Source organism: Typopeltis vanoorti, chromosome 19 (genome assembly GCF_054136105.1).
Source record: "Typopeltis vanoorti isolate ZY-2024b chromosome 19, IOZ_Tvanoo_1.0, whole genome shotgun sequence".
NCBI classification, from domain to species: Eukaryota; Metazoa; Arthropoda; class Arachnida; order Uropygi; family Thelyphonidae; genus Typopeltis; species Typopeltis vanoorti.
In genome coordinates, this window is record NC_143567.1 from 47683769 (window position 1) to 47698879 (window position 15111).

The 15111-nt window shown below is 35.8% G+C and overlaps 1 protein-coding gene across 2 annotated transcripts in view; it reads right to left on the minus strand.

Moving 5' to 3' along the window:
- LOC150096071 (uncharacterized) overlaps window positions 1-7623 on the minus strand; it is a 229974-nt gene extending 222351 nt beyond the window's left edge. For both annotated transcript variants that reach the window (XM_090409310.1, XM_090409309.1), the window contains exon 1: window positions 7389-7623. The gene's annotated coding sequence lies outside the window, so the exon portion shown is untranslated. The remainder of the gene's footprint in view (window positions 1-7388) is intronic.
- Between the last annotated feature and the right edge of the window lie 7488 nt (window positions 7624-15111).

A 15111-nucleotide genomic window follows, 5' to 3' on the forward strand; every position in this document is an offset into this window, starting at 1 on the left:
GGTCCAGAGGAGATTGATTAAGGTAATTTCTGATCTCTGGAATGTTGAATATGAAGAAAAGTTGAGAAGATGCAATTTACATAGTCTAGTGGATAGCAGGAAGAGGGATGATATGATAGAGATGTACAAGTTGTTAAGGGGTTGTTATAAGGCCAGCGTTGAAGAGGTTTTTCATAAAATAGTGGGAGATTGAGGGGGGAGGAGAGACAAGAGGTCATCCCTGGAAGCTGTATGAGGAGGGTGTGAGCAAGGTAGTGAGAGAAGGTATTTTGCATAGAGTTGTGAATGTTGAAAGTTTATTTTCCACTTGGTTAGAGTATAATAAATTTAGTTTAATCCTTTATCCAAGTGTGAGCAAACAAAGTTTGCGCCTGAAAGTATCTTCAGGACTGGGTTAAGGTGGTACACACCAGGGCAACTCGTTGCAAAGGTGGAGCAAGCTACCAACACTCCTATCCTAGTATCTCCTATAATGCAAAACACATCTCCTTGCGGATATGTCTATTGTTATGCATTAAGGGAAGGGCCACTACCCAGACCGGTTTCGACCTTTATTGAGGTCTCTTCAGTGGGAGCCAGGCCCAAGTCGAGATATCAGGCAGAAGCATTAGCAGGTCATCTCCACCTATAAGAATTGCCAATTGGTGTGCCACCCTTTTTTAATAAATTACTCTGGATTTAGAGAAAGATGTTGAAAGTTTATTTTCCACTTGGTTAGAGTATAATAAATTTAGTTTAATCCTTTATCCAAGTGTGAGCAAACAAAGTTTGCGCCTGAAAGTATCTTCAGGACTGGGTTAAGGTGGTACACACCAGGGCAACTCGTTGCAAAGGTGGAGCAAGCTACCAACACTCCTATCCTAGTATCTCCTATAATGCAAAACACATCTCCTTGCGGATATGTCTATTGTTATGCATTAAGGGAAGGGCCACTACCCAGACCGGTTTCGACCTTTATTGAGGTCTCTTCAGTGGGAGCCAGGCCCAAGTCGAGATATCAGGCAGAAGCATTAGCAGGTCATCTCCACCTATAAGAATTGCCAATTGGTGTGCCACCCTTTTTTAATAAATTACTCTGGATTTAGAGAAAGATGTTGAAAGTTTATTTTCCACTTGGTTAGAGTATAATAAATTTAGTTTAATCCTTTATCCAAGTGTGAGCAAACAAAGTTTGCGCCTGAAAGTATCTTCAGGACTGGGTTAAGGTGGTACACACCAGGGCAACTCGTTGCAAAGGTGGAGCAAGCTCACACTTGGATAAAGGATTAAACTAAATTTATTATACTCTAACCAAGTGGAAAATAAACTTTCAACATCTTTCTCTAAATCCAGAGTAATTTATTAAAAAAGGGTGGCACACCAATTGGCAATTCTTATAGGTGGAGATGACCTGCTAATGCTTCTGCCTGATATCTCGACTTGGGCCTGGCTCCCACTGAAGAGACCTCAATAAAGGTCGAAACCGGTCTGGGTAGTGGCCCTTCCCTTAATGCATAACAATAGACATATCCGCAAGGAGATGTGTTTTGCATTATAGGAGATACTAGGATAGGAGTGTTGGTAGCTTGCTCCACCTTTGCAACGAGTTGCCCTGGTGTGTACCACCTTAACCCAGTCCTGAAGATACTTTCAGGCGCAAACTTTGTTTGCTCACACTTGGATAAAGGATTAAACTAAATTTATTATACTCTAACCAAGTGGAAAATAAACTTTCAACATCTTTCTCTAAATCCAGAGTAATTTATTAAAAAAGGGTGGCACACCAATTGGCAATTCTTATAGGTGGAGATGACCTGCTAATGCTTCTGCCTGATATCTCGACTTGGGCCTGGCTCCCACTGAAGAGACCTCAATAAAGGTCGAAACCGGTCTGGGTAGTGGCCCTTCCCTTAATGCATAACAATAGACATATCCGCAAGGAGATGTGTTTTGCATTATAGGAGATACTAGGATAGGAGTGTTGGTAGCTTGCTCCACCTTTGCAACGAGTTGCCCTGGTGTGTACCACCTTAACCCAGTCCTGAAGATACTTTCAGGCGCAAACTTTGTTTGCTCACACTTGGATAAAGGATTAAACTAAATTTATTATAGAGTTGTGAATGATTAGAATGCCTTGCCTGAATATGGTGTCTGCAGAGAATTTGAATGTATTTAAGGCAAGGTATGATGAGCTGTGTATATGACAAAGGGACCTCCTAGATGACTCTTTGACTCTATGGGACCTTAGAATAATAATAAGTATCAATAGAAAAGAAGTAGAACTAGCAGAAGAATCAGAAAAAGACATATCAACATAATTGGTGTTATTGAAACGAAGAAGATAAACCTAGATCAGATTCTTCTAGATCAGGGATCGGCAACCTTTTCAGACTCACAGGCCACATTCAACTTTTATTTTTAATAATCGGGGCCGCAAGCATTTACAAGATAATAGCGAGTGAAAAAATACTTAAGTTATCAATTTTTATTATATCAATCTAAAAAAAAAAAACATAAATATTTAAAGTACCAGATATGAAACAAGCATGAAAATGAAACTCAATGAAAAATTATTATCACATAAAAAAAAAAGTAATATAGTTTATGCATCACAATATGTGTGTCTCCCTGCTTAATGTGACTTTTGCAATTGTTTTCCCTTAGCCAAATTATCTATATTCACTTTACAACCTGAGGTGCAAATGTGAATTGAAGCATGCAAAGTTCATCAGTCAGGTCGACAAGAAAATTTATTTTTTCTAAAACTCATGGCAGAAAATGCTTATTCACAAATGTATGTGCTTCCAAATGCAACTATCATCTACTTTGTGAAACTGATTAATACATCAAATTTTTTTGGTAAGCATTGATAAAATTTTTGGATATTTTCTAACGAAAATACGTTCTTTAATGTTTCATTGTGCTGTAATTCCAAAATCTATAGTTGGTTTGTTATGTCACCAATGTCGACATTAAAAGTGTTCAAAATTTGTGAGTGCACGGGATGTCAAAATTTTACAGGATGATTTGGATAGTTTGGAGGACTGGGCTAGGAAAAATGGATGTCAATTTAATGTGGAAAAGTGTAAGGTTATGCACTTTGGGGTGAAAAGAATAGCAGCAGTATATCACATTGGTGGAACCGTACTCCAGGAGATTGATGAAGCCAGGGATTTGGGAGTGTTGGTGGATAGGGAATTGAAGTTTAGGGGGCACATTGCAAAAGTGGCTAAATCAGCTCATCAAATCACTTGGCTTCTGAAAAATACTTTAACATGCAGAGACAAACAAGTTGTTGTTCCACTGTATCGAGCCTTGATAAGACCTCATCTGGATTACTGTGCCCAGTTATGGGCACCAGGGTTTCTTCGTGATGAGGAGAAAGTGGATCCAGAGACGAGTGACCAAGATGATAGCAGGTCTGCGGAATGAACCTTATGAGAATAGGTTGAGGATTTGTGGGTTACAGAAACTGGTCAATAGGCGGACGAGGGGTGATATGATTGAGACATTCAAATTACTGAAGGGTTTCTATAAGATTAATCCAGAAGATATTTTTGAAAATAGGACTGGTGGTGGGAGGACTAGGGACCATGCATGGAAGCTGGACAAGAATGTGGTTGACAAGGGTGTTAGAGCTAGGTTTTTTAGTTGGAGAGTGGTGAATGAGTGGAATAAGCTGCCAGAGTCTGTTGTGGGTGCTACGACCGTGAATGAGTTCAAGGCAAGGCAAGGTATGATAGATACTGTGTGAAGGTCGAATAGTTGTTCTTGACATGATGTTAGGGCCTCCCTCGATGAGTCTGTCGACTCCTTGGAGTTGCCCGGAATAATAATAATAATAATAATAAAAATAATTGCATTTTGATGCTATTTTTATGAAAATCAACAAATCTTGGTGAAATTTCCGTTTGTAAATCTTCGATAATACCAACAAAAGTTTCCTTTTGTGTATTTCCAAGTAGCACAGGTGATATCAAGAATTATAGGTATAAAATTATTTTAAATTTATTATTCATATTATAAAATATATTATTTAAATAATTCAACATGTGGGCCACATGGCATGTAAGTATGGTCAACCTTTTATTGGCTGTCAAAAATGCACATTTGGGCTGCATGCACCCACAGGCCGCCGGTTGCCGACCCCTGTTCTAGATAACTACAAAATATTGTAACATGCAACAATGATTAGGGAAAGGAAGGAGGAATTGCTGTATTCACCACCACTAAATATAAGTTGTAGAAAGTTTTTCTGCTTGGTTATGAAGTAAATTATAACTGACCAGAAACAATGTTCTTTTAATCCTATACTTCAGTGGAAGAAAACTAGGTTGTTTACATATGAAGTACCTTCAGAACTAGGCTACTTGTATATAGGAGCTGTTGACTTCACAATTGCCTTAGTATCCCATAATGCACAGGGCACACTTCCTTTCAGATGTGTATATTGTTATGCATTATGGGAATGGTCATCACTCAAACTGGTTATGACCATCAGTGGAAGCTGAGTTCTTCCCTTACTTTTGATAATGCTCAATTTAACAGTCAAGACCAGATCTCTCTCTCCCTGACCAACTTACTCCTGGCATAATCACATCGTTTCTATAGAATTCTCAGTTTCCAAAAAAATTGGCACCCTTTTTCTTGCTCAAGACATCATTTTCCATCTGTTGAGCTACTTTGAAATACTATTCTCTCATATTTAGGTTGGTGCACCTAAAACCTCTAAAAATTCTTCACACTGTAAAGAGAAGGTTTGGTTGATTGTGTATGCATGTGTGTGTGAGAGAGAGATAAAGGGGGGGGGGATGCCACTCTCCTCTCAGCTGCCATCTCAGACAGTTTCTACATTACGTCTTTTCTACAAATATATCCATGGGTACTGTTCAGGATGACTGGCATTCATCATGCCTCATTTCTGATAAACCTACAATAACATGCAACAGCTGCAGAATATCCTTTTACAGTTGAAGTGTTTACTTACTATACATACTACTCCCATTCATCTTTCATTCCATCTACACCAGTTCTCTGGAAGAGCCTTTACCATGAAGAATACTGACAGATTATTTTGTTGTTGATTTCAGCCCACACATGGCATTTATATTCTATAAGCCTTGCAACTTCTCGTTTGTGGGAGTGATTAAAAAAAAATCACCTAAATATCTAGACCAGCTGCTGACACTTTTCCTGCACTTCCAACTAGCTACAGTGACTACTCTTTGGCCTTTATGCAGCTAAAGGAGTCTATCATTACTCAGATGTATGCTATTGTATTGAAACCACTTCTTAATAAATTAATCTCATAAGGTAGACTAAAAATAAATGTTTGATATTTGCTAACACCTCTTGAAGTCAAGACTCATTGAGTAAGGCAACAAGAGGTGATCCTAACAGGGATAACATCTGCCATACCTCACTTTAAACTGATTCAATGTCTAACTACCTTTTCCAGCAATACATTCCACTCACCAATTCTCCATGCAAAAAAAAAAAAAAAAATCATGCCTCGTTCTTATGCATCACACTTTTTATACAATATCCAAGAATGGCCTCACCACTATTCCTTGTTTAAACTCCCTTTGAAAAATATCCCAAGTATCCATCTGATAAGCTCCTCTTAACAATTCATGTCTCAATCATATCACCTCCCCACCCCCTCTGCCTATTTACCAAATTCGGCAATTTACATTCCCTCAGCAAATAATAATTTACAATAAACTTGTTTTTACTATTATATAAAAAAGAGTTAAGAATTATAAAAGTTATTAACAAAAATGAAATGGACATTATTGAAATTTCTATACAAATAAATTTAAGATTTTAAATTGAATCATGACCAGGAAGGAGTAAGCAATATGTTTAAGTAAGTACAGGATATTTTTCTACAGTGTAAAGAAATTATCGAAACTAATCACTAATTTATTACAATTACTATTAAATATGGGCACCTCTATGAAGTATGTAGACTTATCGTGAAAGGTTCATTACATAAATATTAACCATCAATACCTGCTATATTTTGCCTTGAAATCATTCACCAACAAAGCATACACAAATGACTATCAACCACTCATTCAGTGCTCTCCAAGCAAAAACTTAAACTCAATTGCTAACCACACTCTTACTAAATTCCCATGGATGACCTCTTGTTTCCCTCACATTATTCATGTACTGAAATATTTCCTGCACATCAATCATATAAACCCTCCCCTAAGCAACTTTATTATTATTATTATTATTTGACTCCTTCTATTATCTGACTAGGGAGTCAAAGGACTCATCGAGGGAGGTCACCTGCTCTAAAACTCCGTCTCTACGATTCAATCGCCAACTGACCGCAACTACACCAATACCATCTACCACTGACCACCACTGGTATTTCCACAGACAATCACAAAATCCATGCCCACAGTGGGATTTGAACCTGCAGCCTTTTGGCTGGAGAGTGGATATGCTATCCACTCGGCCAACCAAGCTGGCATTGTGTCTTCATCATATCTCTCTCTTATCTGCTGATCAACCAGCCACTGTAATCCACAAATCTTAATCTCTCCTCATATGGGACATCACACAGACCTGTCACCATCTTGGTCACTTGGTTCGGAATCTGCTCCACCCCATCCACATCTCCAAGAATCCTGGGCAATCAGATCTGTGGGCAGATGAATCCTTATCTCTGCATGTCAGGATGCTCTTCAATAACTGAACAATCATATATGCAGTTTAAGACATTTTTGCATTATGCCTTCTGAATTTCAAAACTATCTACCAACACACTTAAATCCCTGGTTTCATCCATTTCCTGAAGCACAGTTCCATCAATATGGTACTCAACTGGTAATTCTTTTCATGCAAAAATGTATAACCTTTGCCACATTAAATTGGCATCCATTTTCCTTTGCCCACATACTGCCAGTCTATTTAAATCATCCTGTAAAATATCAGCATCTTTGACTATTGCTCTACCTAATTTTGCCTCATATGCAAACACTGAATATTTCCCTCAGATCATTTCTTATATCATTAATGTACAAATTAAATAGCAGTGGCCCTGCTAAAATACGTGGTAGGGTTGTAGATTCCCTTTCCACAGAAAGTTTGTAGGACAATCACACACATCCATACCCATGGCGGGATTCGAAAACGCAGCCTCTTGGATGGAGAGCGAACACGCTAACTACTCGACCAACCAGGCCGGCAAGGTTACTCCGGACATGCTATAAACATATAAACAAGCTTTGGTAAAATTAACAAGTAAAACTTTCTAACATAAGTACGTCCGATTTTAAAATATGCTGTAGCAATAATGCAAGATATTGAAACTATAAAAAAAGTTTGAAAATATTAAACAGTGGAAATACCACTAAAGCTCACAAAAGATTTAAAATAACAACGTAACCTACCTGTATGACATTAAGTGGAGACAAAGATAACTCTGGTGACATTTAACCATGGATTTCGTTACACTGTCATTTCAACAGCCTCCTAATAAGACTAATCCTACGATTTCGTTTATAAAATACAAAAAGTTGCAAATTAGTGCATAAATTTTATTTTAACATGAAAACAGAAAAACAACAAGATTTTATAGTCAACTACAAAACAACATGCATTTTGCTTAAAAATCACAGTTTCAAATTTAACATCCTTCTAGCCGCCTATGGTCACAGTTGTGAACAAGTTACGTCACGTCCGGTACGCCCCACAGACATATCCTGAATTAATTACATGAAATTACACAATCCAAACAGGCAAAATCGCAAACGTAAACTCCGTATGTTTAGTTTCATTGCAGTGAAAATAAATAAATGGAATATGGTTCTTGCAATTCTGTTGAAAAATTATATTATCTCACAAGTATCGATTAAAGTTTAGAATAAATAGTTTAATTTGCTTTTGAATTTTTATAACGTTATTAACTATAGTGGAAGAATTCGGTTTTTAATTCTCAAATAAAAGTGCCTACTTAACTTACTCCCAGGGCCGACGGAAGCGGGCATGCAGAGCATGCGATGCATGCGGGCGCCGCTACGATGGGGGCGTCGCCACCAGGGAGCGGTTCATAAGTTAATTTTTAAGAAAAAATTTTTATCATAAAAACAAAAAATTCTTAGAATGATCAATATTAAAATAAATAAGGCCAGATACACCGAATAAAATTTTAAAAAAATGTATATTGCCGCCTCTATGATCAGCCGGCTGTTTACAATTTGCAGTTAGAGCAGGCTAAATGCTTGCCTGCAGAATGCCATGTCTACTGCAATCTATCTAAAGGGAAACGATGAACGGTTTTTATGCGCAGAAACAAATTTTCGTACAAAACATTTGTTGCTAGTTAACCAATCATATGGTATGCATCTCAGTAGGCTACTGACAGTAGTGCAGTGCCGACTATTATTTCGTCTCTGTGTCGTGTTTTGTAATAATTTTTTGTGAGTATAAAATGGAAATGGAATCAAAAATTAAAAAAAAAAGTTATTCGGTGCACAAAATCGTAAGTGTCATGCTGCGAAAGAAGCAGATATTAAGAAACAAACTGGGGCTCTTAAATTTGTAAAAATATTCTGATGCAGATTGTAACCAACTCGATACATCAGAAATCAGAGTTGAAGAACGGTGCACATCATCCAGTTTTCATGAAAGTACTATTGCAACTATTGAACAAGATAATTGAACATGATTTAAGTGAAAAATAGTTAGGATTTAGTCAACTACAACAAGATTTAGTTGTAGTTGACCACGAAACTAACACATTGTTAGTCTCTGTAAATTTAGAAGATCCAGGTGAATCGGGAAATATTGATGAAAAATTACGAGCTGTTTTAATTGAAATGGGGCCTGTTCCAAAGAAAATATATCCCAGAGATACATATGGTCGTAAATTTGGCGACATGTATTATAATAGAAAAATGGAAAACGGGAGCTCGTGCCAAGAACATGGCTCATTTATTCCGAAACTTTAAATTCTGTTGTTTGCTTTTGTTGCAAACTTGTCGCACCTACTAAATCAACTGAATCACCTACTGAGTCTTGTAGAAGGTTATAACGATTGGAGAAATGTAAATACAACTTTGCATAGACATGAGACTAGTTTAACTCACATGAAAAATTTCTTAAAATGGAAGGAACTTGATAAAAATTTAAAAAACAAAACTACTATTGATTTCCAGACTCAAAGCATGTATGAAATGGAAAAGAAACATTGGACGAGTGTTTTCGAACGCTTGGTTGAAATTATAAAATTCCTTGGTAGTCGAAATTTAGCTTTTCGCGGATCATCTGATAAATTATACGAAAGGAGTAACGGCAATTTTTAAAAATTAGTCGAACTGTTTGCTATGTTTGATCCCGTTATGGAAACTCATGTTGAAAGGGCCCTACAAAGAATATAATAGAGTACACTATTTGAGTAAAGACAGTCAAAATGAAATATTGGAAACTTTAAGTAACGCAATCAGGGATTTTATTATAAATTCGAAAATCTAAATATTATTTCATAATTTTAGACTGCACACCTGATGCAAGTAAAACAGAACACATGACCATTATTATTCGCTTTGTTTCCTGTGACAATGGAATTGTCAAGATCAGGGAAACATTTTAGGTTTTGCAGATATATCAGATTCGAACGGATGTGGTTTATATGCAACAATAATGGAACAACTGGAAAAATGGAACATTCCCATTGAAGACATGCGAGGTCAAGGGTACGAAAATGGGGCAAATATGAAAGGGGAAAAAATATGAGCTCCAAAATTTGATTTTGAACAAAAATCCTCGAGCGTTTTACGTACCAGTGCAGCCAAAGTGAATGCAGATACAATTAGTTTCTTTGCAATTATTCAAGAAATATAAAATTTCTTTTCATTCTCTTACAAATGTTGGGCAATCCTTTTAAAGTTCGTAAAAAAAAAAAAAAAAACTAACATTGAAATAGTCATCAGAAACGCGATGGTAAAGTAAAATTAATACAATCCGCCCTATACGATATCATTTAGGAGAAATTTATGATGCACATTTTGAAATTTTAAATAATGAAAATTTTAATAAAGAAACTCAGCATGAAGCACAAACATTATGTGCTAAAATAAAGGACTACAAATTTATTTGCTCTCTTATAACTTGGCATGATTTACTTAACAGAATAAACTCTGTGAGTAAAATGCTTCAAGACAAAAATCTGAACATTACGCTTGCTTTAGAATCTATCGAAAACTTAAAAATATTCTTACAAGAGTATTGATCAGATACAAATTTTAAAGAGGTTCTAAAAACGGCAAAAGAACTGAGTGAAGTGGTGGTTAAAGAACAAGAATTTAAAACTAGTACGGAAGTTCGACGACGAAAGAAGACACGACAATTTGACTACGAGTCTCATGAAGAAACGCCACAATCGCCAGAAGATAAATTTAGAGTGAATGTATTTTATACACTTCTAGACGTTACAATGTGTTCGTTAATAGAACGTTTTGAATAACTAAAAACATATTATGATAATTTCAATGTCTTGTATAGATTACTGCAAATTAATAACGAAGATTTACGAAAAATTGTGATGATTTAGAGGTTCTCTTGAAGGACTGTGACAATAAAGACGTAAATGCAATAGAACTATATGACGAGTTATGTGCTTTCCGGGATATTTTTCGGAGGGATAATTTAAATATTCAAAAGCCCTTTCGATATTCTTAATTTTATTGTGTCCAACAATTTATCTTTTCCTAACTTGAAATTTTAATTTAAAAAATGTCAAGTATATTTATGTAATTTAATTTATTTTCTGTTATTCTGTAGAGATGTCATTTTTTGAATACTTATATTAAATGTTCTAATTATTTCTGAATTTTTTTCTTATTTTCTCACCTATTTTGAGTTTCTTTTATTTTTCTAAAAGATAGTGCCACTTATAAAAATTATTAAAAATTTTTTACAAGTTACTAAGAATTTAGTAACTTGTAAAATGCAAGAATTTTTTAAACTTTAGTTCAAATAAATTTTAACTTTAATTAAAATTCATTTTAATTTTGTTAGCTATTCGGGTCGGTGAGAAGGCCATAATCCCTGTATCATTATATTCAACGAATAAAGTGAAGTGGCTTTATCAAAATTTGCTTTAACTTTTGAGAATTTTTTGAATATTCGGGTTTTTAACGATTATCCTGCTTAGTCAATACCCTCGGTTCGTTACATTTAGCGAACCAACGTGTGGCTGTTCCGTCAAAATTTATTTAAGAAATTTCAAAAAATTAAAATTTTTTATTATCGTAAAAGAACCACACTCTACCGGATCGTTACAGGGGCACTTAGATAGAAATTGCATGCGGGAGCCAAAGACCCTAGCGCCGGCTCTGCTTACTCCATTAATACGAGATGATGCATGATAGCAGATAAACTATTCTTGCAGAAAGAAAACTTAAGAAGATTATACTAAAATAAAACAACCACTTAGGAGGTTCATAAGAATATTGCATACAACAAACTTCTTTATCCACTCTTAAATCTACCATAAAGTAACACCATTAAACCCTTTGAATACCACAGCTGGATCATCCTCAGCCAGAAATTGCACGTTTGTAAATTGCAAAGATATTAACTCCTGTAAACTGAATAAGCTACTGTATTTAGTTTGCAGGAAGTTCGAATTTTGTCATTGAAGTGATTGTAATTCAGATCCAGAAAACTCCTGGATTTGAATCCCATCTCCCACCTGATGAGCGTTGTCGACAGTTTTTGAAGTTAAGCCAAGCTACCAGTCTCATATGGAGATTGTAGTGTTTTTCCACCTGAGTCAAAACAGAAAAAAACTGCTTAAAAATGCATTCGATTAAAAAGCATAATATACCGTCTCAGGAAATTTGCTGCTTTGTTCATAATTCAAACTAACTGCAATTTTGAAATAAAGGGATCACATAAAACTAAAGGCAACCCTCTTTTGCAATTAATATAGGGGCATCAGTTTTCAAGTCTTGGTAGAGATTAATATTCGCGTGGATAGAAAGATGCATAACAAACAACGAAACGATTAGTTTTTAATTTCAAAGATTATTTGCTTAAGAGTAAACACATGTGTATAAGAATGCTCAGTAATCATTAATCTGTAAACAACCATCCAGATACTTTTATTGGGTTGTTCGCCATTCTGATGTCATTTGGATATTAACAGTGACCATCAAATTTGTTTATATGTGCTTATGACATGAAGCCTAGAAAAAAAACCATTTCGAAAGTTGTCCATCTGTCGAAGGAGACTTTCAATTAAGTTCTTTTTTATTTGGGATAAAATTTGGGGTAATGAATTAACAGAAGGCAGGATTCAGCATTCTGTTAATTTGCGCGATGAAAAGTCCTGCTACTTCACTATGAGCGAAAAAAGAGCGAAAGACGCGTTTGTGAAAGTTTGTTGCGCTGGTGTTTATGATAAACCATCAAATCTCATGAACAACTGCACTGGTTTCTTCAATCTTATCCATCTATTACTGTTGGTCGTTGATTAAGTGGTACACATTCAGATGAAGAAGTAGATGACTAATGACCTTATCGGGGATTGTTCAGAGAGGACAGAGACGAGGCAATTCCATATAATGTATAAAAAAGCGATAACTTTTTTACCTACATCTACTTTCGTGAATAAGACCACGAAAGTTGGAATGGTCAAAGCAATGGTATTTCCAGTAGTGATGCATGGATGTGAAAGTTAGACTATTAAGAAGAAAGACAGAAAGCGAACTGATTCATTTGAATTATGGGCGTGAGGAGACTATTAAGAATCCCACTGATGCAAGAATGACTAATAAGAAAGTTTTAGAGTATAAAGACAGAATACTCCTTGGAGGGGATGATCTCTAAACAGAAGTTGATGTACTTCGGATATATTATGCGAGCAGGTAAATCATTGAAAAAGGCAGCTATATTGGGGGAATGAGGAGAAGAAGAAGAGGAAGACTGCGATAGAGTTGGATGGACAACATAAAAGAACTTACCAACTTGAATACAATTGCTGAAAGAAAGGACAAGAGGCCAAGTGGGATGGAGAGCCTTTGTTCACAAGATCACCAAGAGTAGAAAACGACTGGATGACACAAAACAACATATACTTTCTGTTCTCTTCTAGGTCTGGCTCCCCCTGATGAGACTTCAAAACATTCGAAATTGGTCTGGGTTGTGAGCCTTCTCATAATGCCTAGCATTATACATGTTTGGAAAATGTAATGTGCATCATGTGTACTGTATCTAAGCTGTTCATACTAAGACAATTAATGCAATATCATTAGCTTCTATATATACTAGCAGCCTAGTTGTGAAGACACTTCGCTTACAAACCAGGTTTGCACACATATAAAGGATTAAATTATAAAGGATTACAGGAATATAATTTCTTGGAAGATTAATTTAAAAAAATACATTTTTTTGAAATAAGTTCGCAAACTTTAAATAAAGAAAAATGTATATAGCAATTCCTGTTCGTGTTTAAAACTCACTGTGAAAAAAAAAGTTTAATTTCTTTAAAATATTTGTGTTGAGCCTAAAAATACAACATACTTAACAGAACCTTCTACTATTTAACTCATCCTGTTATTTTTTATATGAACATATTGGCTAATCCTTTGATGCGTTAAATATGTTATTATTTGTTATGTTATTTGTTTTTTAATTCAAAAGAACAAATAGGAATAAGCTACAAAAATTGATTAAAATTCATAGCGAATCATCCAAGCAAGATTTTATAACAGATCATTCTAAATATAATCGAGACCAAAGTTGAGGAACAACAGGCTTTAAGAAAGGAAATGATACCAGAAATCAGATCCTTTGCCTTAGACAGATCATTGAAAAATATAAAGAAATTAGATTCCCTAGAGGAATGCGTTTCATAGAATATCCAAAACTTTTGACTGTTCTCAGAAATTGTAGGATGTAATAATGAAATTAATGGATTTTCCTGAACACATTATCGGGTTGATAGCTAACTTGTACAGTGAGCAAGGAGCCAGAATAAGAAGAGGTGTTGGTTTTATTAATTGGCTTCAGGTCTGCAAGGGAATTAGTCAAGGATGCCTACTCTCTCTCTCCTCACGTATTAAGAATCTACGCTGAGGATATCATGCGTGAAGTATTGAATGAGCTTAACACAGGAATTAGGATACGTGGCAGATCTGAGCTATGGTAATGCTCCACCTGGGCTCCATTATTAATGTGAAGAATTGCTGTTCAAAAGACATGAAGAACATTGGAAATGGCCAAAACAACAATCAGAGGCGTGTCTAAATTCTGGATGGATAGATCTATCTCTACAAAAACAAAGTGTTGAGAATTCTGGATGCAGCTGTTTCTCCAACAGCGACTTATGGATGTGAGAGTTGGAACATAAAGAGGTGTGATAGGAAAAGGATAGTTGCTTTTGAGATTGGTGTTAAGGATATATACTAAAAGGCGGTCAAATGGATGGGTGCTAGAAACGTTTGGCAGAAGTTTAAGGCTCCTGAAAGATATTGACAGAAGAAGGCTGAAATATTTTGGATACATTGAAAGGATGAAAGGAACACTTCTCTAAACAGTAATAGAAGGTAAAGTTCCTGGAAAAAAAGAGAAAGGGTTTCACCTTCAATGAGATGGATGGATGGATGGATGGATGGATGGATGGATGGATGGTGTATCTGGAGTGACTGATCTTCAGAGTGTTGAAGCCTCCAGGAAAGCAAGGGAATTAGTCAAGGATGCCTACTCTCTCTCCTCACGTATTAAAAATCTATGCTGAGGATATCATGCGTGAAGTATTGAATGAGCTTAACACAGGAATTAGGATATGTGGCAGATATGAGCTATGGTAATACTCCACCTGGGCTCCAGGAAGGAGTGAGCATACAGCATCTGATGATATCCAATGAGTAGATGGATGGGTGGGAACAGCGAATGTTAAGCAACTGCTAGAATGTAAGCCGATTATTGCCCAGTAGCAGAACCTGCTGTTATCATGGAAATATTATATAATAAGTGTTATCATAGCTGAAACGGTTATTATTATTTAAAGATATATAAACGCATCATATATAGGTATCTGTTTCTCTCACTTTCACGGCAACACTGATAGAAAACAAAAGAAATGTGAACAATATGGCATAAGTTAGC